Raw genomic sequence first — 24074 nt, 5'->3', positions numbered from 1 at the left:
CTGGTTTTACATAAATGAATGTTTTACCAATGATAGATTAATTTGTTTTAATAAGCATCCTCTTTAAAAATGAAAATACCTTTGGGAAAGGTTAGTGATTAATACTCCCTACATTAATATGAATAGGTTTAATTAGGCTGCTACCTCCTAACCTCTTAGTTGGTCTCTGCTGCACTGAGAAAAAAAAAAGGCAGTTCAAGTGATAAAAAGACAGTCATCAATCCTAAAACTTAATGATAGTTTAAGTAATAAGTTATGGAGGAGGTTACACCTTCTCAACACCTAACACTGCTCAAGAGCAGAGAAGCCTGGAAGCTAGATTTTTCTGGGTTCAAATCCCAGCTCTCTCACAGGTTAAGTCTGTAACAGTGGACACATTAATTAGCTGAATTCTCCTAGTAAAATAGAAATGCTAATAATAATAATGTTCATTTCATAAGATTGCTTTGAAAATTAAATGAGTTAATGGGTATAAAATCTTTAGCACAGAGGAAGCTCTCAAAAAATGGTTGCTAATTCTATCAGATCATTTTAGTGAAAAATGTATTAAGGAATCATTCATGAATACTCTTAAGTCAAATTAATTAAACATTTTTTTTTAAAAAAAAGCACTTATTATGTGGGTCCTTTCCCAACTTAGCTCTCAGTAGAGTCATCAATGTTCCATAGCAAAGCCTTGTACAGCCCACAGGCCTCTACCTGGGCTCATTCCACAATGTCTCCCAGATTCAGTCTCCACTCTTAATTTCTTGTCCCTCCCTTTGTACTATTGTCTTGCCTCAACTGCAGGCTTGTCTTTTTATGATACATACTAGAGGCCTGGTGCACGAAATTCAGGTATGGGGCAGGGAGGGTCCCCTCAGCCCAGCCTGCACCCTCTCCAATCCGGGACCATTCAGGGGGTGACTGACTGCCGGTTTTGGCCCGATCCCTGGACATCCCTCTCACAATCCTGGACTGCTGGCTCCTAGCTGCTCACCTGCTAACCTGCCTGATTGCCCCTAACCACCTCTGCCTGCCAGCCTGATTGCCCCTTACTGCCACCCCCTCCAACCTGGTTGCCCCTAACTGCCTCCCCCACTGGCCTGGTTGCTAACCAATTGCCCCCCCACTGCTGGCCTGGTTGCTACCCAATTGCCCCCCCCTGCCGGCCTGGTTACCCCATGCACCTGCAGCTCAGCCGTTTGGTCTCCCCTCACTAACCCCCCTGCCTGCCTGGTTGCCCATGCAGCCTGCAGCTCAGTCGTTTGGTCGCCCCTCACTAAACCCTCTGCTGGCTTGGTCACCCCATGCAGCCTGATGCTCGGCCGTTTGGTCATCCCTCACTAACGCCCCTGCCGGCCTGGTCACCCCATTCAGCCTGCTGTTCAGTCATTTGGTCGCCCCTCACTAACCCCCCTGTCGGCCTGGTTGCCCCATACAGCCTGCTGTTCGGTCGTTACTGTGAGGGTGTCCTGACCAATTTGCATATTACCCTTTTATTAGTATAGATGTTAGCCAAAGAATGCATATGCATATATGGGTAACCAATGGGCACAGACAGTAGTGTGGTCAAGGCCTGGGGTGAGACAGGGGCTGGGAGGAAGGGAGTAAGGGGGGAACATTGGGGAACATCTGTAATACTGTCAACAATAAAATAAAACTGAATTAAAAAGAAGTTTCTTTTTCAAGTGTTAGCCATTGACAGTAGAGTTAGGGAAGCTTCAGCAAGGGCAGAGATTAGAAGGCTTCAGAATTGAAAGGCATTAGGTTAGAGTAAATCAGGGCTCAAAATGGACATTTTCAAGGCTCAGGAGTGCCAATCTGTAATGCTCTGTATTTCTATCTAAAAAATTACACTAAAATAGTCAGGACCAAATGGTTTAATGTGGGTCCAGCTTGGGATTTCATCTAAACTTTGAAAAATGTATAGTAATTCAAAGCAAGTGGAATGCTAATGAAATTTTAGTGTACAACCTATTTATTTCTCAGAAATGCTTTAATTTAAAGAATAAGATCCCAAATAACAACACTGGAAAATGTGATTAAAGGTTATAATATACAACAAAAGAACATAAGTAAAGCAGAGAAATGGGAAGATGAATAAATAATTAGTATGCTTTTATAAGTTGCCACTTTTAACCCAGTCAATTCAATAAATTAGAAACTGTTCTTTAATATTTCATGTCATAATTCTTCTTTAGTTTCAATTAATCATTACTAACAAAAAGCTTACCAAGATAGAAAGTTTCTTTCTTTTTCCTTAATTTATTAATTTATTTTTATTTTTAAGTAAAAAGATATTTAAGGCTAGTAAAATAATTAATATAGAAGTTTTTTTTAAAAAAAGTAAATGATGATGGTCATGATTTCATGTTGCTATATGACCACTATTCCCTGAAGTATCTACCTAATAAAAGAATAACATGCTAATTGGCCATACCTCTGCGACGCCCACCAGCCAATCAGGAGTGAGTATGCAAATCAATCCAACAAAGATGGCGGGTTAATTTGCATACACGGGTGCTGAGTGGCTGGGGGTGGGGTGGGACACTTGCGTCGTCGCCATGGTGATGATACAGGTGTTCTGCGCCACCCCAGCCACTCCGGGCCTCTGGGAAGGCAGAAAGGCGGCTCCAGGCCGGAGCGAAGGCACTGCTGGCAGCCAGGGGAAGGAAGGCCCATTCTTGCACGAATCTTCATGCATCAGGCCTCTAGTCTATATATATAAAAAGCTAATATGCTAAGTGTCCCTCTCTCTGTCCAACTGGTCGCTATGACATGCACTGACCACCAGGGGGCAGACACTCAATGAGGGAGCTGCTGAGCTGCCGTGACTTGGCAGCTGCAGTGACTTGGCAGCTGTGATTTTCGGGTGATGCACCTGAAACCAGAGAGGAGGGAGCCTGATTCCTTGCGGGGCTGCATGATTCCATCTTTGGCCATGGGTTATGTTGTTGCTGGGCCACTGTTAGCCCTGAATCTGGTTTACTGCACACTTGCATTTGCATTCCACACCCTGAATGACAGCAACTTTGCAGAGTGCCCCCTTGCACTCTGGGACCCCTCGGGGGATGTCGGAGATCCAGTTTTGACTCGATCCCCATAGACCAGGCCAAGGGACCCCCGCCTGCTAGAAGGACCCCACTCACTTCACAGGCACCACCCCCGGTGTGGCCAGCTGGGGAGGGACCACTGGAAGTTGGCTCCAGGGCGTGTCTGGCCCATCTTGCCCAGTCCTGCCCCACCGGCCACCTTCTAATTAATTTCCTTTCAATGTGCACAAATCCATGCACTGGGTCACTAGTCTAATAATAAGAGATCATGAGATCTATTCACACACACCATTATACTTATAACACCTATATACTAGTAAACAGATATATAAATTCAAAATATTTTAACAAAAATTAAATTTTTAACACATTTTTTACTCTGCAACTTGTTTTATTAAGTTAATATGTCATAAGGATTTTCCCAGGTCATTGTATATAACTTTAATTAATTTATATAGCTGAAATGAAATTTATTTAAATATCTTCTTTTAAAAAAAATCATTCCAGATGATTCCAGTTTGGGGTCACTGCAAAACAACAACAACTAGAAATGCCCTCAAAAGGTTAAAAAAAGGGGGGGTGGCATTTGCAACTGTGACAGAAGCTATCATGTTAGTTTTCTAAAAGTTTGCAACAATTGTGCACACCCTTCCCAAGACTGATTTTGAAACAGTGGTCAACAAAGCTTCTATTAACTGATCTTAATATAATATATCTAAAGAAATATTGAACAGTCACTTTCAAGGGCCATAGTCATTGGTTCTTGTTAGGACAGGGGCTTTAACTGTGAAGTAGAGAAAACCATACAAGGCTCCAAAAGTACAGATTTTTTTCCATACAAGGTACATTCCCTTAAGTTCTTAGTATATAGCACCTCATCTTTGAATGAGCTGCCAAAATCATAGTCACTTAGTAATTTGATATGTTTATCCCACAATATAAAAGAAGTTTAAAAAAGCATTTTAAAATATGTTTAAAAAATATTTTTCATACCTTGTCAGATTTTCTTTCCTGTGTACTAAAGACTCAATCACTAGACTCAGTTTTTTTTTTTTTTTAATTAATTAATTTACTTATTTTTTCCATTTCTTTTAAAATACCACAGTCCAGGTGTTCTCAGGACCACTGGAGAATGCACCAAAGGAGAGGTATAGAGCATTGCCAGAATATGAAAAGGTTACTGTACACATTTGTAGCAATACCAGAGGAAGCAACCAAAATGTGCAAAATTTGCCATGCTTTCTTAAAGGGAATTTTATTTACTGTAAGGCATTGGCTTTCTAGTAGGACAGCAGTTCTCAATGAGGTGATAGTTCATTAGGAAATTTGTAGTGTTATTTCTTCTATTGATATCAATTTGTGTGTGAGGACCATTCTCCACAGACATTATGTAGGGTAAAATAGTTCTAATCCTATATAATAAAGAGGTAATATGCAAATTGACCATCATGCCCTCACACAAGATGGCCACCTCCATGTGGTCAAAAGATGGCCACCACAAGATGGCTGGCAGGGGAGGGCAGTTGGAGGTGATCGGGTCAGTAGGAGAGGGCAGTTGGGGGTGATCGGGCTGGCAGGGGAGGGCAGTTGGGGGCAATCGGGCTGGCAGAGGAACAATTAAATGTCAATCAGGCTGGCAGGGGAATGGTTGGGGGGTGATCAGGCTGGCAAGCAGAATCAGTTAGGGGCAATCAGGCAGGCAGGCAGGCAAGTGTTTGGGAGCCAGCAGTCCTGGATTGTGAGGTGGATGTCCGACTGCAGGGATTGGGCCTAAACTGACAGTCGGACATCCTCTGAGGGGTCCCAGATTGGAGAGGGTGCAGGCTGGGCTGAGGGACACCCTCCCCCAACCCAGTGCATGAATTTCATGCACCAGGCCTCTAGTATATATATAATGGGAGAATTAGCACTATTCAACAGTTTATAAAATTGATTTCCACAGAGGTACAGTTAATAATTCTGATACATCTACACATATATGCCAGAGTTAAATAATTAAATAAATGGATAGCAGAAAGTAGGAGCCATATTTCTCATTGTTGGAGTGGAAGTATACAGATAAGCAAGGGGAGAAAGCTAGAATAATCCACACTGTAACGGAGCAGAATTGGAGACATCATTATGGACAAATCTCTAGCTTACACTAGTTGCAAATGCTTATACATAGAAATATTTGTGTGTGGAGGAGTTAGTGTACACACCATATTTTGTCATTAGGAGCATCTAGAAGCAGAGATAACTCAGCATCACACCTGATGCCCTAATTGTGGTTTCTGATATCATTCTCCCAATGAAAGGAACCAGGGATCCTTGGAGAAATGGTTAATTCTAAGACTGGGTAAGAAATGTATAAGATGAGGCTGAAGTATCTTGTAAGCCAGAAAGTAAAAAGTTAGTTTGCGTGTACAACAAATAAAATCAAATTTGGTAGGGTAATTATAGTACAGCATGGTGTTGGCTGCTATGTTCCTCTTCTGAGGAGAATCATTCACACCCTGATCTTTTGGAGACTATTTTTAAAGAACTTTACAGTCATGCACCACATAATGACATTTTGGTCAATGCTGCATATATGACGATGGTCTCATGAGATTATAATGGTTCTGAAAAACTGCTATTTCCTAGTGATGTTATGGCTGTCTAAATACTGTCCTGCAAAGCATTACACAAATACCATTGTGTTACAGTCACTTCGGATTTCAGTTCAGTAACATGCATACAGCTTTGTAGCCGAGGAACTATAGAGGAACAGAATTTGTTACCCCAAAATAGGTATATGAGGCATAAAAATTACTTGAGGCTGGTTTATTTTGAAAAACAACAAGGGAGAAGCTTGGAAAACCAAGTAGAAGTTGTACTTGGTAAAAGACATTCCATTTGTAAGGAACAGGAAATTAAATTTATCTCTAGAAACTCTTACCAATACAGAAGGCAAAGTCTTAAATTTGCCTAATATCCTTATCCTCTTTACTGAGCTGTTTCTGATAAACTCTTTAACTGACTCTCCCCACCGCCAACAACTTTTGTCTGCAGCTAAAGATGATATTTAAGGTGGTAACTTTAGCCATTTTGGGGCATTACTGAGTTATCTGCATCTCTCTCATGTATACAGGAGGTGCATATGTTATTAAACTTGTGTTTTTCTCTTGTTAATCTGCCTTTTATTACAGTGATGTCTCAACCAAGAACCCAGAAAAGTAGAGGGAAATTTATTTTCCCTTCCCTACAGAGCAAATAGGCTACAACATGTAGCCTAGGTGTGCAGGGGGCTATACCACCTAGTAGGTTTGTAAATCGCACAATGACAAAACCTCCTACGGAGGCATTCTCAGAAGGTGTCCTGTGGTTAAGGGGGGCATGACTGTGTAACTAGGAGGAACTCTGCTTTGAGGTTATGCATTTAATTACTTCTCCAACTTGAATGTGTATATGAATCCCTAAGTAAATCTCGGCCAAGATGTTCATTGTGTAAGGAATGGATAGAAATCTAAAGTCAGTGAAGAGATTTCATTGGAATAGCCTTAACCCTAAGGAAAAACAAGTGCCACTCTAGGATCCAGCAGAGTTAATCGTTTGTTCATCAACAATTTATGAGACAAAAGAAAGAGCCTTACAATGATAGCAGTTTGCAGCACAAGAATCCAGAACCTTTAAGAACAGGGCTGGAATTCCAACTGTCATTTACCAATAGGAGCAATAAATAGAAAGTGGCCAAAGAGAGACCGATGAAGTAATTTCCACAATAATGTGTCTAAAGGGCAAAGACAAAATGAACAAATTAAGATAGAAAAGTTCAGATTGGCAGAATGAGGTCTCAGGCAGTGGTGGGTAATTATGTCCAAAGCACACTTGAAAAAGAAGTGAAGCCAATGGGGCACATGCATAGACATCTAGATGAAACAGTTTAACTGTCCTTATCCCCAGAGGGTAGGTCATTGTTGGTGCAGTGTTCAGTTTTGAAGTCTATAACTACAGAAGCATGTGGGGAATGTGGAAGTGACTGAGAAGAGAATCCTATCTAATAAAAGAATAATATGCAAATTAACCATCACTCCACTACACCCACAAGCCAAGCCCACCAGCCAATCAGGAGCGAGTATGCAAATTAACCCAACCAAGATGTCTGCAGCCATGGAGTGAGCAGGAGGCTTGGGTTTCCCTGGCAATGGAGGAAACCAAGCTTTCCACACACCCTGGTAGACCCAGGCCTCCACTCAAGGCTACAAAGTTTCAATTATAGAAGATAAATAAATCCCAACAAAAATGGAAGCAGCCATGGAGCTGGAGAGAGCAGGAGGCTTGAGTTTCCCCTGGTGATGGAGGAAGCCAAGCTTTTCGCACACCTTGGCAGGCCCAGGCCTCCACTCAAGGTTACAAAGTTTCAATTGTAGAAGATAAATAAATCCCAGATACCAGAGCCTCCGCTTGGGTCGCCCGGGTGTGTGGCCGGCCTGCAAACCACCACAGGCCCCTTGCCCAGGTGGCCCCACGCCCCAAGGGAACCCCCACCCTGATCTGGGACACCCTTCAGGGCAAACCAGCTGGCCCCCACTCATGCACCAGGCCTCTATTCTATCTAATAAAAGAGTAATATGCAAATTGACCATCACTCCAACACACAAGATGGCTGCCCCCATGTGGACACAAGATGGCCTCCAGAAGATGGCCAGCAGGGGAGGGCAGGTGGGAGGGACCAGGCCTGCAAGGGAGGGCAGTTGGGGGTGATCAAGCCTGCAGGGGGGGGCAGTTAGGGGTGACCAGGCCTCAGAGGAGTGCAGTTAGGGTCAAACAGGCTGGCAGGGGAGCAGTTAAGCATCAATCAGGCTGGCAGGGGAGTGGTTAGGAGGTGATCAGGCTGGCAGGCAGAAGTGGTTAGGGGCAATCAGGAAGGCAGGCAGGCGAGCAGTTTGGAGCCAGCAGTCCTGGATTGTGAGAGGGATGTCCGACTGCTCGTTTAGGCCCGATCCTACCGATCCTGCAGGGATTGGGCCTAAACGGGCAGTTGGACATCCCTCGAGGGGTCCAAGGTTGGAGAGGGTGCAGGCTGGGCTGAGGGAAACACACCCCCCTGTGCACGAATTTTGTGCACCGGGCCTCTAGTACTACATAAAATAGATCTGATTGAAGTGAAGCTGAAGAACAAAATTTCTGTCATATTGAAGTAAAATACAAATGGAAATTTCTTTAAAGGAACCAGCAAAATCTAAGATCCATGTAATTATGTTGGCTTTACCTGTCTGCCCTCTTTCCTTGATCCTGGAATCTTCTGCCAATTTGTTTCAAGGCCTCTGTCTGGAATGTTACTTACCCTGATAGTTGCCTGGCTCATTTCCTTATTTAATTCAGGCCTGTGGGAAAATTCAAACCCTTAGAGAGATCTCTGAATAGATTCATTAAAATAATCCCCCTTTTCACTAACTTTTTGTAGCTATCACAATTTTTTTCATTAGTGCCTGACTTTACATGTGTGTATGTGCATACACCCATACTTACTTATTGTAGATATACTAGAGGCCTGGCACATGAAATTTGTACGTGGGTACAGTCCCTACTCCTAGCTTGCCATCAGGGCCATCTTCCCCAGCTGCCCACAGCAGGCCCTGCGCCCCCCCCACCACCACCAGCACCGCCCCCAGTTCCCCATTCGCCATCAGGAGCATGCCGGCCGTGGGAGGAGGAACCAAGAGGTCGGCCATTCCACCTGCTCAACAGCCCTCCTCCTGCCACGGTTTGCCCTCTGTGTGTGGGCAACCGGTGGGGCAGGGGCCTTTGCTTGTCACCATCCATGTCCCCTGCCACCCACCCCTGGTTCCGTGTTCACCATTGAGCGATCAGAGCCTGCCAGCTGGAGAAAGAGACCAAAAGGTCATCAGTGTGCCTCATAGTGACTGGTCAAGTGGTCATTCTGGTCATTCCGCCATTAGGGTCAATTTGCATATTACCCTTTTATCATATAGGATAGATGTATGGATACATTGATTTCAGAGAGGAACATAGAGGGAGAGAAAGATAGAAACATCAGTGATGAGAGATAATCATTGATAGTCCATCTCCTGCATGTCCTACACTGGGGATTGAGCCCTCAGCCCTGACATGTGCCCTGACCAGAAATCGAACTTGACCACCTGATTCATAGGTTGACACTCTACCACACTTGAGCCACACCAGCCGGGCATTATATATTTTTAATAACTGCTTTCCACATTTAAACCCAAGCACATTGATAACAGGGATATTGTCTGTTGTGCTCACTACTGTCTCTTTAGCTTAGATGAGAGTCTGGCACATAGTAGTTGCTCAATAAACATGTTGAACTAGTAAATTAGTGAATGTATCAGCACTTTCTGATGTATCAGATGTTATTACAACTTCATCAAAACTATGAGCTATTAAAAAAATGCCAAATGGTCATGAGGTTTACTATCATGATATCCTTAGTAGAAGGGTGAAATTTTGGTAAAAATAAATAATTGTTTAACTGTCTCAACATAATTGTCACTCACATTATTTTATTTTACTGCCAAGAGCAAAAATTTTAATCTCAACAAACCTGGGTCTGAAAAGAATCTGGTGTGAAACTTTAAGCTCAGCAAATCTCAGGGTTATATACGATAATATTCTATGAGAGGCCAAATTATAGATATGACATGCATATTAAAAAACCCTTTCCAAATATATCATATTTGAACAATCTCTAGCCTCTCTGAGGCTTAAGAGCTTGATCCTAAATGTACTACTGAACTTGAGCTTCCTGCTGGGATCACAGCAAGTGCCTTCTTTGAGAGTGAGGAGGCTGAGAATCACACATCAACTGGAATGAGTGCTTTGAAATTAACTGGTGTTTTAGAAATTGATCTGGTAGGTAATAATCTTCTATATCTAACTTGTGATTTATTCTAATTTTAAATTTTTAACACATACTCTCTGAAACATAGATGACTTCTATAGTTGTGTAATACTAGGGCTGGCAACCAAAGATTCTAGTTTTCTCCCTCAGACATTGATTTATTTTGTATGTTAGCCAAAGTATATGACAGGTTTTGTCTAAGTATTAAAAAAACCGTAATTTGTTAATTCTTCAATTATATCAATAAACCAAGATAGGATATAAATTTTGTAATTATAATATTAAAACTTGGCTGTTGCAATTATGATTAATATTAGATAAATATTTTTAAATGAATGAGGAAGTCTAAAAATTCCAAATAAAAGAAAACTTTTGAAAAATGCCTAATTCTCTCTGATTGCTGCTTTTTCAGAAATCTATCTTACTTGTTAAAATTAATATTAAAATGGCCATAGATGTTAAAGAAAATCTGTTGTGTTTTGTTATTGTTGTCTGCCTGTTTTTTTAAATTTGCCTTTTGCTTGCTTATTTTGTGAGAAGTGTGCTTACATCAAGTAATGTCCATTAAGTTATAGGTTCCAAAATATGAACTTGGCCTCTCATATAAGAATGTACGGACCTTGAGCAGGATGTTGCTAAGTATTTTCCATTGAAACAAAATTCTGGCAATGATTCCAGCTTAGATTCTCAAAGGGAGACTTCCCCATTTATTTGTTCAACCTTCAAAGGAGTGATGGCTGAAGGAAAGAAACAACTCAAAATCATAAATGTCCAATATATCTGTCTCAAAGGGAAGACAGAAATTTATTATATTTTTAGATTATAACCTAGTCCAACTGCTCAAAAATTCAACCAGGCTTGAATACATGAAATATCTCTATAAAAATCACTGTCAAAACCTATATATTTAGCACCAAGTGGCATGTTTTAACAATTTGTTGACTAGCTTTAGGGTCAACCAATCCATTGAAATAGATTTTTATAAATAAGAATAAATATTAAAAATGTCAACTTTTCCTTTACTGGTTGGTTCTGTCTGGGTCTAATATATTCAAGAATTATCACTTCTATAAGAACCATCAAGTTGAGGCAATGAACAATTCTATCATATCAAGAAAAAAGGAATTTTCTTTCTCTAGTTAACCAAACATAACCAATGTATTTTAAATTGTTAATTCTTCAGCTAGAATAAAAGCAAATTTATCTTCATTTAGACAAACCAAAACAAATTTTCTTTCAATACTGTAAGTGGAAAATATTTTATTATTCAGATATCATATTTGACAATGCAGACAGATATTTAGGATTCTTTTTCTTCAACCACAAATATGTATACACTGTGCTTACATTCTTGCATTTAGAATAAAAATTGCTAAAATACAAGTTAATATTTTGAGATAGAGACTATTATTATTATCATGCTGCCACTAATACAAAAATATTTTTCAAAGAAAAAATTAACAGAATAATAATCATTTGTTTTAGTTATCTTGCCATTTAACAAACCACACCAAAACTTAGTAGGTCAAAATAATAACCATTTAGCCTAGCTGGTGTAGCTCAGTGGTTGAGTATAGACTTATGAGCCAGGAGGTCATGGTTGGATTCCCATCAGGGCACATATCCAGGTTGCAGGCTCAATATCCAGTACAGGGCATGCAAGAGGCAACCAATCATTGATTCTCTCTCATCACTGATCAGTTGACATCCTCTCTGAAATTAATAAAAATATTTTTTAACAATAACCATTTATTTATTTGTGACTACATTTTGGGCTGGGTAAGTTGGGTGATTTTTCTGCCCTTGGTTGGTGTCACTTGTGTGAAAGCAGTCACTTGAAATTAATATTCTAAGATGGCCTCACTCGTGAGTAGTGGTAACTTGACCTATGAAGTGCAATGTCTAGAATCTTCTCCATATAGCCTCTCTCGCAGGATAGTTCAGGCAATGTTCCAAGAACACAGCATGGAAACTTGGAGACTTTTAGAGGCTTTGGTTCAAAACTCACATAAAACCACTTCAGCCTCATTGCATTGGTCAAAGCTATATCAAAGGCCAGCCTTGATTCAGGGGCTTAAGGAATTCATTCACCTTTGATGGGAAGAATAGAAATAATTTGAAACCATGCTAAAGCTTCCTCATTTGCACTTATTTAATACAAAATATTCAAATATTTCTATTTTGGAAATTTTAAATCCACACCATAGAAGAGGAGACTGAGAATAATAGCATTCATTTATTGTTCAGCCACTTTGTGCTTTACAGACTTTCAGGAATAAACAAAAGTAACATTTGAAGAGTTTATTTTTGAGAGGAGAACATATGGGGAAGGTCGTAACTTAAAGACAGCAATTGACAGTAATTAAGTAGACATGAGTTGATAATTTGGGGATATACAATGACAAACTATAATTTTGCAACAATACTCATCACAGAAAACTATGTTCTAATATATTTAACAATATTTTTACAAGTTTATAATACGCTTTAATATCATAAAAGAGAAATCCTCTGATTTTAATGTGCATATGGAGGACCTCAATAAATGATGCATCTTAGTAAGCCCAAATCGTCACAATTTTTCACCAGGAGACTGATGAAGTTGTTAGCTAGACAGTATTTTAAGAAACACTAATTTAAGGAAAGATAATCAGAAAACAAACCCCAGAAACATAAGTAACAAAAATAGGAGTTAAAACAAACATATTTTGAATGGTATATGGTATATTTTTTAAAAGCTTTCTCAGGTAGTCAAAACTATCACTATTATAAAAAATCAGCCATACAAATTTAAATGTGATTCATGCTTCCTGTAAGAGGCTGAGCTAAAAGACAAAGTTCTTCCTGACTTTAAGAATGTGAGCCCTAGCTGGTTTGGCTTAGTGGATGGAGCATCGGACTGAAGGGTCCCAGGTTCGATTCCAGTCGAGGGCACATGTCCAGGTTGTAGTCTTGATCCCCAGTAGTGGGTGTGCAGGAGGCAGCCAATCAATGATTCTTTCTCATCATTGCGGTTTCTATATCTCTATCCCTCTCCCTTCCTCTCTGAAATCAATAAAAATATATTGTTTTTAAAAAGGAATGTGAGATTGTGAGAATTGACTAAGTGAATTTTCTTATTTTCAGAATATACTGTAAACATTTAAATATTCCTACTTAAGTAGCTTTGGAAGGTAAACTCTAAATACATATTTGTAAAATCAAGTTACAAATAATAAGAACCTGAGATCAGCTTGAGTTGTAAAAACGGTTTCCTATTATGTGAGTCACTTAAAGAAAACCAGAATTTTATTTTGTTTATTTTTTATTTGCATTATTCGCTGAGCAATTAGCTATTATATATTCAAGTTAAGGAGATGAAATGATAAGTTCTGAAAATATAAATTAACAGATATGGAAAAAAATATTTACCAGTTTAAACAGATGTTATATCCCTAAATCCTCCCAATGAGCATAGGAATCAAAGCAGTCCTAGTTCAAGTCTTGTTTTTGACATGCCATATGGACTTGACAACCAAGTCCAAAAACACAAGTTAGGGAATGAGAAAAAAATAAAAGCTTTAAGTTGGAAATCCTATAACTTTAGTTGTTTTCATCCCCTCTGGCCCTCAAGAAGATCAGTTTAACATGTTAACTATCCCAGTGTTTGTGTCTATACTTAAATGGCAAATAGTGGTATTTCTTCCCATTTTTTTGTTTCATTATAATTAATAATCACCCAAAATTTCTACATTACCATTCTGATTGCTTTTAGAATATAAAATAAAATGCCTGCATTACTCAGAAGTTGTCAATAATTATCTTTCCTGGCATTGTCCTATCTATACATTGTACATCTAAGTTTTTTTCAAAAGGACTTTTTCTATGAAACAGAAATGCTCATCTCTGTAACCAAAAGTGAGAGACAGAGCTTTCATGCATAACAACGTATTTAATGCAGCCTTCAATAGGTTATCACCTCCAAATCTTGTATTTCAGTGTGGCACATTGAACATGGCAGTCAAGTTCTTGGTGGACTGGGGGTTAAAAAAATACACATGGCCGTTTACATGAACCTTAAACAAACTTGCAGCAGCATTTTTCTTTCAGTCGACTGACATTTTTCTTTATGTTTCGTCAGTTATATCTGAGTGATCAGACAGCTACTACACGTGGTACACCCACCAGGATTATTATCTAGACCAAAGGCCCAAAGCTCATTGTAGCAGGCATGTAATTCTTTACAATGTATGCCACGTTAACTGTGTTGGGTTATCTATTCAACAGCTGACTGAGCTGGGCTCTCAAGCTCTTCTCAACAACCATGTAAGAAGCGATGACAATTGTACTACTTCATAACAGCTGCATGGAACTCTGACACACACTTCACAGCAACCAGTCATCTATATAAACCAATTTCAGGAGCAAAATTGCATGGTGCCTCCACTCTGTTATAAACACAATGATATCCACTCAAAGCTGATACATTTCTCTGGAGCTTAAAAGAATAAATTTTTTGCAACCAAGGTTTCTTTCTCACAAATTAAGCTTTTTGTCTTAGCCATTAATTTAGAACTTTATAAAGAAACAGACAATTTAGATTTCAAATATCTATAAAATTAAGAAACTTGATTATTAACATTTTGGTTCTTCAACCAAATGCTCTTTTACTTTTTTTTTTAAGTGTGTGTGTCAGACTTTACTAACTGATGATCTGAAGCAGAAAGCAAAAGGAAGAAGTAATTAAGGTTTAAAATACTTGCCAATGCCTTAGCAGTTTGCCAATTAATTACAGTTTCTTTTCATAGGATTAAACGCAATACAATCCTTATTACATGCAACCTGGAAACTACTGTTAAAATACTTACATGTTAACCACTCTGTGTTTAGTGAATAATGAAGCTTTGATGGATCAATTAATAATTTCAATAGATTCAAGTAAGATAATGAGGTTGTAATATTTTTAAATACACAGATATTACCAACACAGATTTTTGAATGGGGCTTAAAAGGACATGGGTAAAATTTTTGCATGGTTCCAGAAATAAACAGAAACCAATTTTTCATGTTTATATTAGTGACAAATATATGTCTACATGTAGATATCTATTTATATATCTACATATAGACATATTTATATATCTGCATATTTAATATTATTTCAGAGAGTAGAAAATATATTTTTTTCATTGTTCATTATCCTAACAATTCTATAGGAAGTCAGAAAAATGGAATATTTGAGGCAAGGTAAAGACAAACATACTTCATTTCCTAGGAAACATACTTCAATAAATCATAATTTATTAATATGCTGGAGATTCATTGCAGAGAATAATTCAATTTATGCCTTGTGGAGTTTACTGCTCAAAGAATTGAAAGAACTACATTACTATTTGAACTATATGGTTTTACGGAGTAATATTTGTCATTGCCAATTTCTTAATGTATATTGTAGGCTGACATAATTTCTGGCATTATTTAATAGCAATTATAAGTTATGACACTATCCTATAATGATAAATGTTAGTTTTAGAAATAGGTTCCCGTCTGGTCTTATTTAAAAGACTTTCCTGCTTTGGAAAAGGTAAGTGTCCAGATAGATACTCGACTTATCAGGGTGATCATGTCATATAAATGTCTAATTATTGTGTTGTACACCTGAAACTAATATATTATTAAATTTCAACTACAGTTGAACAATAATTTTTAAAAATAAAAAAAAATAGTTTAGAGTATGTAAGCAAATTATCCAATGCATAGAGTCTAACAAGGCTAAGTGATTTTCCACAATCACATGCCAAAGTTCTGATTGTGTATCCATTATTAGTTTTTAAATCATGAAATCCCTTTGACCACTATAGTCATCCCCAATAGGAGCATAGTAAGGCATTTGGAGGTTAAGTGACTATCCTAAGGTGAAACCAATAATTAAGTAACAGCAAGGAAAAAGAACCTGGTCGCTGACCATTAATTCGACATTCTATCCAGTATACCATACAGTCCTTGAAGGGGCTGTTAATGAAAAACTGAGATCTAGAGACAAAAGAGAAACTTGCTCAGTATGATTCAAGAAAAAAAAATGAACAAACTCCGTATTTTGACTCCCAAGGCACCAGTGCATTTTTCACTATGGCACTTTTTTTTTTTGCTCAAAAATCAAAATCATTTAACTGGAAGAAATAAAATGCTTTCCAAGATATGGCAAGATAGCTAGACCTCTTGAGGAATTCAATCCAAGAACTATAAAAGCAGGAACAGAGACTGCCCTCTCTGCCTTCTCTCTTTCTCTTCAGATGGGTATTTTTGCTTTAGCATACATATAGTTCACCGCATTAATGTTGAGGTTGTCTAGGATGTTGGAGAAAGAAAACAAGTAGGTTGGAGATGGTATAGCTTAGATGACTTGAAGCTCGAACGAAGATGGAGGGTTTTACACAAGTGGAAAAGCAATGATTTAGATCTCCCCCTCCATAAAAGGGACAATTAGGAAAATGAGACATTGATTTTGCTGTACAATTTATTTGGTTGTACAACTATATTCACTTCCAAGGTTTATATATGCATAAAGAGCAGCATCTACATTGGTAGGCTGCTGGGCAGTGCAGTACTTAAAAAAGGGGAGCATTTCTATTTAGTTTAAGGAGATGAAAGGAATGTTTATTGAAAAGATGAAGGATAAAAAGGGAGTTTTTGTGTGGGTAGACTGAGACAAGCGTTTGAGGTATTCAGATAGAGAAATGGAGACAGTGAGTGCAGGAGTCAGGAAGAAGCAACAAAGAGAAGTATGGCAGAAGATTATTACTGATTAGAAGGGCCAGCGTATTTGGTCAGTGGCCACAGATGACAGGGATATGAGACATGGTTGAATTTATTGTCCTTGAGATTATGGTCCTGTGTAGGCTGAAGCCCAGATTGTCAAACCTAATGAAGTAAACAGATTGTTCATCCTTCAAATAGGACTTCATTCAGATCATGGTCTTCTTGTTATTGAATAGAACACCCGTCTCCTTCCCACCATGGTTTTGCATAGACTAGAGCAGTGGTCGGCAAACTCATTAGTCAACAGAGCCAAATATCAACAGTACAACGACTGAAATTTCTTTTGAGAGCCAAATTTTTTAAACTTAAACTTCTAACGCCACTTCTTCAAAATAGACTCACCCAGGCCATGGTATTTTTGTGGAAGAGCCACACTCAAGGGGCCAAAGAGCCGCATGTGGCTAGCGAGCAGCGGTTTACCGACCACTGGACTAGAGGATTGTTGAACAGCTGGGGAGAAATGGTCTTTTGCAGATGATTTTTTAAGTATATCTCTCTGGCTGATAATTATCCCTGTCACTCATGGCATTTGGTTTGTGGTTGCTCTTTTCCATTGTTTATTTTTTGGAATAGGTGTTTATTTACAAAACCCTGTGATACCAATACAGAATTGAAAGGATACAAAAAGACTTACAGTGGGAAAACCCCACCCCCTTTCTACTACCTGCCAATAGAGCAGATGTTGTGTGTGTTGGATTTCCCCCCTTCACTCCCTTCCCCTTGCAGGGACTGAGACCCCCAGTCTCACAGCTGCTGGGAGTGTTGGCAGCCCAAAGATCTCATGGACTTGCGCTGAGCTGAAGATCCCTACCTTGCTTATCATTACACCTCATCCTGAGAGCAGACTGCATCTAATGACTGTTGAGGTTAGGGCTATAAAGACCCAGTCCCAGCCCTGCTGCTTCATGCTGGGGTCCTCTGAAGGGCCATCTCAGTTTGCACAACTCCCTGTGTTGCCAGATAATGCTTCTGTCATTTTTTTTAAACATGTGTTTTTATTGAGAGTGAGAGTGATATAGAAACATCAATATGAGAGAGAATCATTGATCGGCTGCTTCCTGCATGCCCCCTACTAGGGGTTGAGCTCCAACCTGGGAATGTGCCCTTGACCAGGAATCTAACTGTGACCTCCTGGTTCATTGGTTGATGCTCAACCTTTGAGCCACACAGGCCTGGCAGGCCTGTGTCATTCTTGCGACTATACCTTCATTTCTGCCTCTGCCCAATTCTATTTCCTTCCCTTCCTTATAGATCATACCACCACCACCAAAACAAAACAAAACAAAGCCAAAAAACACCAACAAAAATAAAACAAACCCACCTTGCACTTTCTGTTTCAGTGTCTGTTTCTAGGACAACTCAGACACATAGTATCACACTTTTCTTTCAGAAGCAACTATTATTAATCAATGTTTCAGAAGAATTTGAACAAGAGGAGAAAAAGTTTATTTAAAGGCATCTTTCCTGAGCTGCTACAAACAATGTTGAATGAATCTCAAAGGTTGAAGATGGCTTTATAAATATGTGACTATAAGCTTAGGATAAATCTCTACTGGTAGAATTACTTAGTTAAAGGGCATGTCCATTTTAAATCTTAAATACAGTGCTCTTTAAAGAGATTGTAACCTCTCAGGGCTGACCCATTGAGCTTTGCCAAACTGTAGATGTAGAATGATTCTGGCCCTGGCCGGTGAAGCTCAGTTGGTTAGAGCATCCTTCCATACACTTTAAGGCTGTGGGTTAGTTTCTTGGTCAGGTCACATACCCAAGTTGTGGGTTCAATTCCCAGTTATGTGAGGTATGTGCAGGAGGCAACAGATAATATCATCTCTTTCTCTCTCCTCTCATTCTCCTTTCCTCTCTCTATAAAATTCAATAAAAACATATCCTCAGGTGAGAAAAGGAAAAAGAATGGTTCTGGTAATGTTATTTTATATTTATCCCATTAAAAGTGATTTTTAGACTAATTTTTATATGGTCATTTGTGGTATTTTTCATTAAGTAGGTACAAAATATTTTACTGTTGATGCTTTTCATATTGATATTCTGGACTTATATAAATAAGATTAAAATTCTTGCATGTTATTTAAGTTAGAATGTTTTCTCTGACTATATTTATTATATATTTTCCCATGCAGAATATTTTAAGTGTTGATGTATTTATAGTTATTAGTCTTTTATGCTTTCTGGATTTTGTTTCATAGCCTAGGTAGAAATAATTTTACCACTTTGAGATCAATTTTTAAATCTAAAATAACTTCTTGTAGTCCTTTTATAGATTTTTGTTTCTTTGATAAAATGTGATCCATATTGAGGTACATCTTTAGGTAGTGATCTGACTGTACTGCTAAATTCTACTTGCTAATACTTTATTTGGGGAATGTCTATACCAATATGCATCTTATATGACTGTTTTATACACTCTTGTGTGACACTTATGTCAGTTACGTCATCATTATGTTACTTATGAGAATCTGAAATGTTTTCTGCATATCCTGTAAAAGCTGACTCATTTGAGTTTTGACTTTTAAAATTTTGGTATAATTTTTCTGTAGAACTAATGTGTAGTACTCATTTGAGAGAAGCTCTTTGACCAAAATATCTTTTTTTTTATGATTATTTGTCTGGTTATATATTTTTTCTGAGTTTGCATTTAAATGTTGCTTATTTATGCTAATTTTCTCTATCATTTTTTTGAGTGTCATCTATTATTTCATGTATATGTATTATTTTCAGTTTATTTTTAGTTAGGCTAGCTAAATGTTTATATTTTATTGGTTTCCTTGAGAGGAAAATTATTTGATTCATTATTGAATTATTTTTCTATGTTATAATATTAATCTCTGCTTTCTTATAATTACCTTCCTTATAATTTTTCAGGTTTATTTTGGTTTCTTTCTTCTAACTTCTTTAGTTAAGCCTTACTTTACTTTTAATTTCTACTTGCATATTAATATAAATATTTAAAGCAAAATTTTTTCTTTGAGCATTGCTTTAATTGACCACAGAGTTCTGATGTATAAGTTTGTTACAGCTATTTTCTAAATATTTTAATATTATTGGTTTGTTTTCCTCATTGACCCAAGAAGTGGTGGTTGCTTTTCATTTCCATGTGTTATGCCAGGGATTGACACTGTTGATTTTTTGCTCATTATTTTACTAGGCTGTATATGGGTATTGCTTGTTTTGAATCATTTCTTTAATGTTTTAAAATCCTTGTTTACTTGCAGTTTATTTTAAAACTCCTTTAACTCCTATATACTGTGCCTTTACTGTTTTTATATTATTTTACTAGAGACCCATTGCACAAAGATTCGTGTAATAGGCCTTCCTTCCCCTGGCTGCCAGCACTGGTTTTTCACCGGCACCCGGGACCCAGGCCTTTGCTCTGGCCGCCGCCTTCTGTCTTTGCTCTGGCCGGAGCCTTCAGTGTTTGCTCCATCCAGAGCCTTCAGTCTTCTCTGCTCCGGCTGGAGCACCGCTCCTGTAGCTCCCTCCACCCCCGCCATCCCCCTCATAGCACGCTTCCCACCCCACCAGGTGCTCCGTGCCTGCATATGCAAATAAACCTTCCATCTTTGTTGGGTTAATTTGCATACTCACTCCTGATTGGCTGGTGGGTGTTGTGGAGGTACGGTCAATTTGCATCTTTCTCTTTTATTAGTGTAGATTTTTTTCAGAAATAAAAATTTTATTGAACTGCTTTTACTATGGGCTTCATTACATCACACATTTTTTAAATCTTTCTCTACTCTTCTTCATATGATCAGCTCATGGTTAGCTTTAGTTTAAATCCTAAGATTTATGCATCTACTTCAGGATCTTAGTTTACAAAGATAACTACTTCCTGGAGTGTTTTATTTATTTATTTAACTCAGAGCAATGTTTTTTGTGCTAATTTTTGTCTGTACTGTGGCAATGTTTTTCTGGAATGTGCTTCCATCTACCATTGCCTCTTGTTCTTTCTCATATTTTCCCTTGCACTTTTTACAGATATTGCATGAGTTCTCTGGAGATCATTACAGCATCTATGCTCCTTTTTTTATTATTCATCTTTGAATAAATCTTCTTGAGTAGACAGGCTTTTTGCAGGTGTACATAGAGGAGGGGCCAATGACATGTTCTGAGATAGCAAGGTTTTTTTCTTTTCTGACACTAACTTTGTATTTTTTCTAGACACATACATTGGCAGTTGTACACTTCTCTCTCTTACTCTGCCTTACTGTCACAAGGCTTCTGAAACTATGGTTCTACCCTAATATCTGTGCTCTCTTTTATGCTGATGTGGGTGCTGGCTGCTGCTGCCAGCACACACCCCCATTCCATTATCCCATACTGCATTTTATTTGATTTGCTCTGTAGCGTGCACCTCTCTTTTTGGTGATTTCTGCTCTGCCACTCTGAGATGTGAGTCACAGACTTCTTCTGTCAGCATCTTCATATCTCTCTCTTTGATGTTCCTTCTATTTAATAAGCAGCAATTCTTCATGAATTGTAGTTTGAGATTATAATCACCTCCTGGCTTTTGCCAAGGAAGAATATATGTTTCTGGTTTTTGTTTTCCTGGCTGTTTCAAAGTTATTTCTAAGAAGAGAAGGACATTTGATTGTTCTATTTTAAAGAGGAAGTTTCCTCTCTTTGATTTTTGAAATGCACTGTTGAATTTTATTTTGATTTTCACATATTTAACTTTATTATTAGGATGTCTTTCTAAGGTTTTATGTCCTGAGAGGATTGAATAATGACCAATGCAGTCCACTGGGTGACAGGCTGGCCTGACCTCAGAATGTCTACAGATGATCTACCAGGTGGGCAATTATTGGCCAGATAAAATAAATGTGTGTGTTTTAGCCCTGTGACCTAAATATATGCTATTGAGACCCTCTTAAATATTGTCAGCTGTCCATTGTTATTATATAATCTAAGTCATTTTAAGACCACTCTACTACAGTAGAAAATGAAACTTAACATAGCATAATCACTAAAAATCCTGTATCACATACATAGAAACTTAAGTGTTGGCAAATATCCTTTAACTCCTTTAAACCCTAATTTATCTCACAGTGAATATGTAAGTGCTTAGGGGAAAGGCAATCTGAATTATGTGTTAGGATGGTGAAGAGAATCTGGTCCATGAGAAGAAATGGTCAATATTTATTTGTTCTGGGTTTATTTGCAGGTGGAAATAGCTCCTGTTTGATGCAAAGCTTTCATTCTCCCCTAACTATTGAGTCTATACATCACTTCGGGCATTGAGGCATGTATTCCACAGAGTTTGGAGGAGTCATAGAAGAGGGAGTTATATTTTCTCTTTTGTGATAGATTGGGGTAGCCAGGCCTTCTATTAGCTGTTTGACAGGAGGGAAATGGCTTAACTCTCCATTTCCTCATCTAGATTGAGATATCTTCTAAGTTCCATAAAAACTCTAAACTGATAATGTCTCAATGACTCAGAGTAAACCCAATTATTTCCACTAAAAAAGAAATACTCCAATTTGGATTAAGACCATATGGCTTGGATATTAGAGCTTTGGCCCATATATAACTCATAATCCATTTCTCTCCTACCAATGTGTGCTAATTTACATTTCAAAACAGGGTGATATTTTAAAATCCTGAGATATTGCAAAAATAGGACTCAACTGAACCAAATTCTTTCTAAATTGAAAAAAGATGGATAATTTAAAATGAGAAACACTTTCAAGTTTGGATGCAACCAAAGTAATATATATTTTTCTTTCTTAGAGTAATATATTCTTTCGCACCAAAATCATTACTATGTATCAAAATGCTAGAAACTATAATTCTGATGTGCTGAAGTATTCCCAAGCTGGGTAATATTTTGCCTGATTATTGTATTAATGGGATTTCTGCCTCGATATATATTTTAGTGAAGGCATTGTCCTTTTATTTGCAAAATGAGTGGATCTCAGATGACGACTTTCTTTTTTGATATAAGTAGAATATCTTCCTAGAAAGTAAAGTTTTGCACAAAAATATTCTTAGAACTGTACATTTATAATTAATCTCTCAACATGGTCCCCAGTGCTCTTACTCTGCAGCTCACTTTTCTCTTTAAGTATTGGCCAGAACAGGGGTGGGCAAACTTTTTGACTCGAGGGCCACAATGGGTTCTTAAACTGGACCAGAGGGCCGGAACAAAAGCATGGATGGAGTGTTTGTGTGAACTAATATAAATTCAAAGTAAAGGAGCAGAGGGGAGAGCAAGAGAACTGGATAGGACAGCCGGATCCAGCCCGCGGGCCGTAGTTTGCCCACGGCTGGGCCAGAATAAACACGGCTTTGCTCTAGGACAGGCAGATGCAAAGAGCCATACGTGCTCCAATGACACAGCACAAGGAGCTAGACAAAGGCCTTTACTATACATGTCCCTTTCCTTTTTTTCTCCCTGAACCTACTTTAGTCTTTTCTAGTTAATTTAAATCATTTCTGCTTGCTAGTCAGTACCTACCAAATAAAACATCCCAATCAAATGAATGGTGTGCGAAGCAGAATGGTTAGGCCGGATTCTGGCAAACATTTGTTCTCTTCCATCTCTAATAACTATAATACCTAACTGAAGTTTTAAATTCTTTAGTAAGACAAGATGTGTCAGGTATATGAAGGAAGGAAGAAAAGAGAGCCAATCAATTATTACCATCAAATTGGCTCTCAGTGACACCAAGCCCCTTCAACCTGCTTTTTTTTGCCATTGTCAAGACCTCCCAGGCCTTTGGCACCTGGTACCATCAGAAGAGCGAATGGTTTACCTGAGCCTGAGCAGTCTCTTTATATGAAGTCATGAAGTTGAACTGCACGATGAATTTACTGTGCCTTCCAGAATCTATCCCTGTAACATATTCAATTAAAAAACACAAGCTCTCAGGGAAAGTAAATAAACTCCCTTAATAAATGATTACATTGTCCTCCAGGCATGCTTTACATGTGAATAATAAAGTTATGACTAATAGGTTATCTAATTTATGAACAAAGGTATAAGCAAACAGTTCAGTAATAGTTGATTTGCAAGACACTTTGGTTTCCAAAGAATTGTTCCGATCTCTTCAGCCTTGCACAACTGTGGTCATCAAATTCATGGCTGGGTGAAAAGTTGGTACCTTTCTCCTTATCCTTAAATGTTCTTTCAAATGCTGTAGTTAGTTTTAATCTTTTATAAATATACAGAAAACCTGTATGCCCCACACTTTATAAAAAAATCCTCACCGGAGCATATGATTTTGTAAATTGGTTTTAGAGAGAGAGGAAGGTGGGGAGAGAGAAACATCAATGTGTTGCCTCCCATACATGCCTCAACCAGGGATCAAACCCATAACCTAGGTATTGCCTTGACTGGGAATCAAACCCACAACCTTTTAGTGTACAATATAACATTC

This window comes from Plecotus auritus (genome assembly GCF_963455305.1).
Source record: "Plecotus auritus genome assembly, chromosome: 5".
Classification (NCBI taxonomy): Eukaryota; Metazoa; Chordata; class Mammalia; order Chiroptera; family Vespertilionidae; genus Plecotus; species Plecotus auritus.
Note: the sequence above shows the minus strand (reverse complement) of the source record.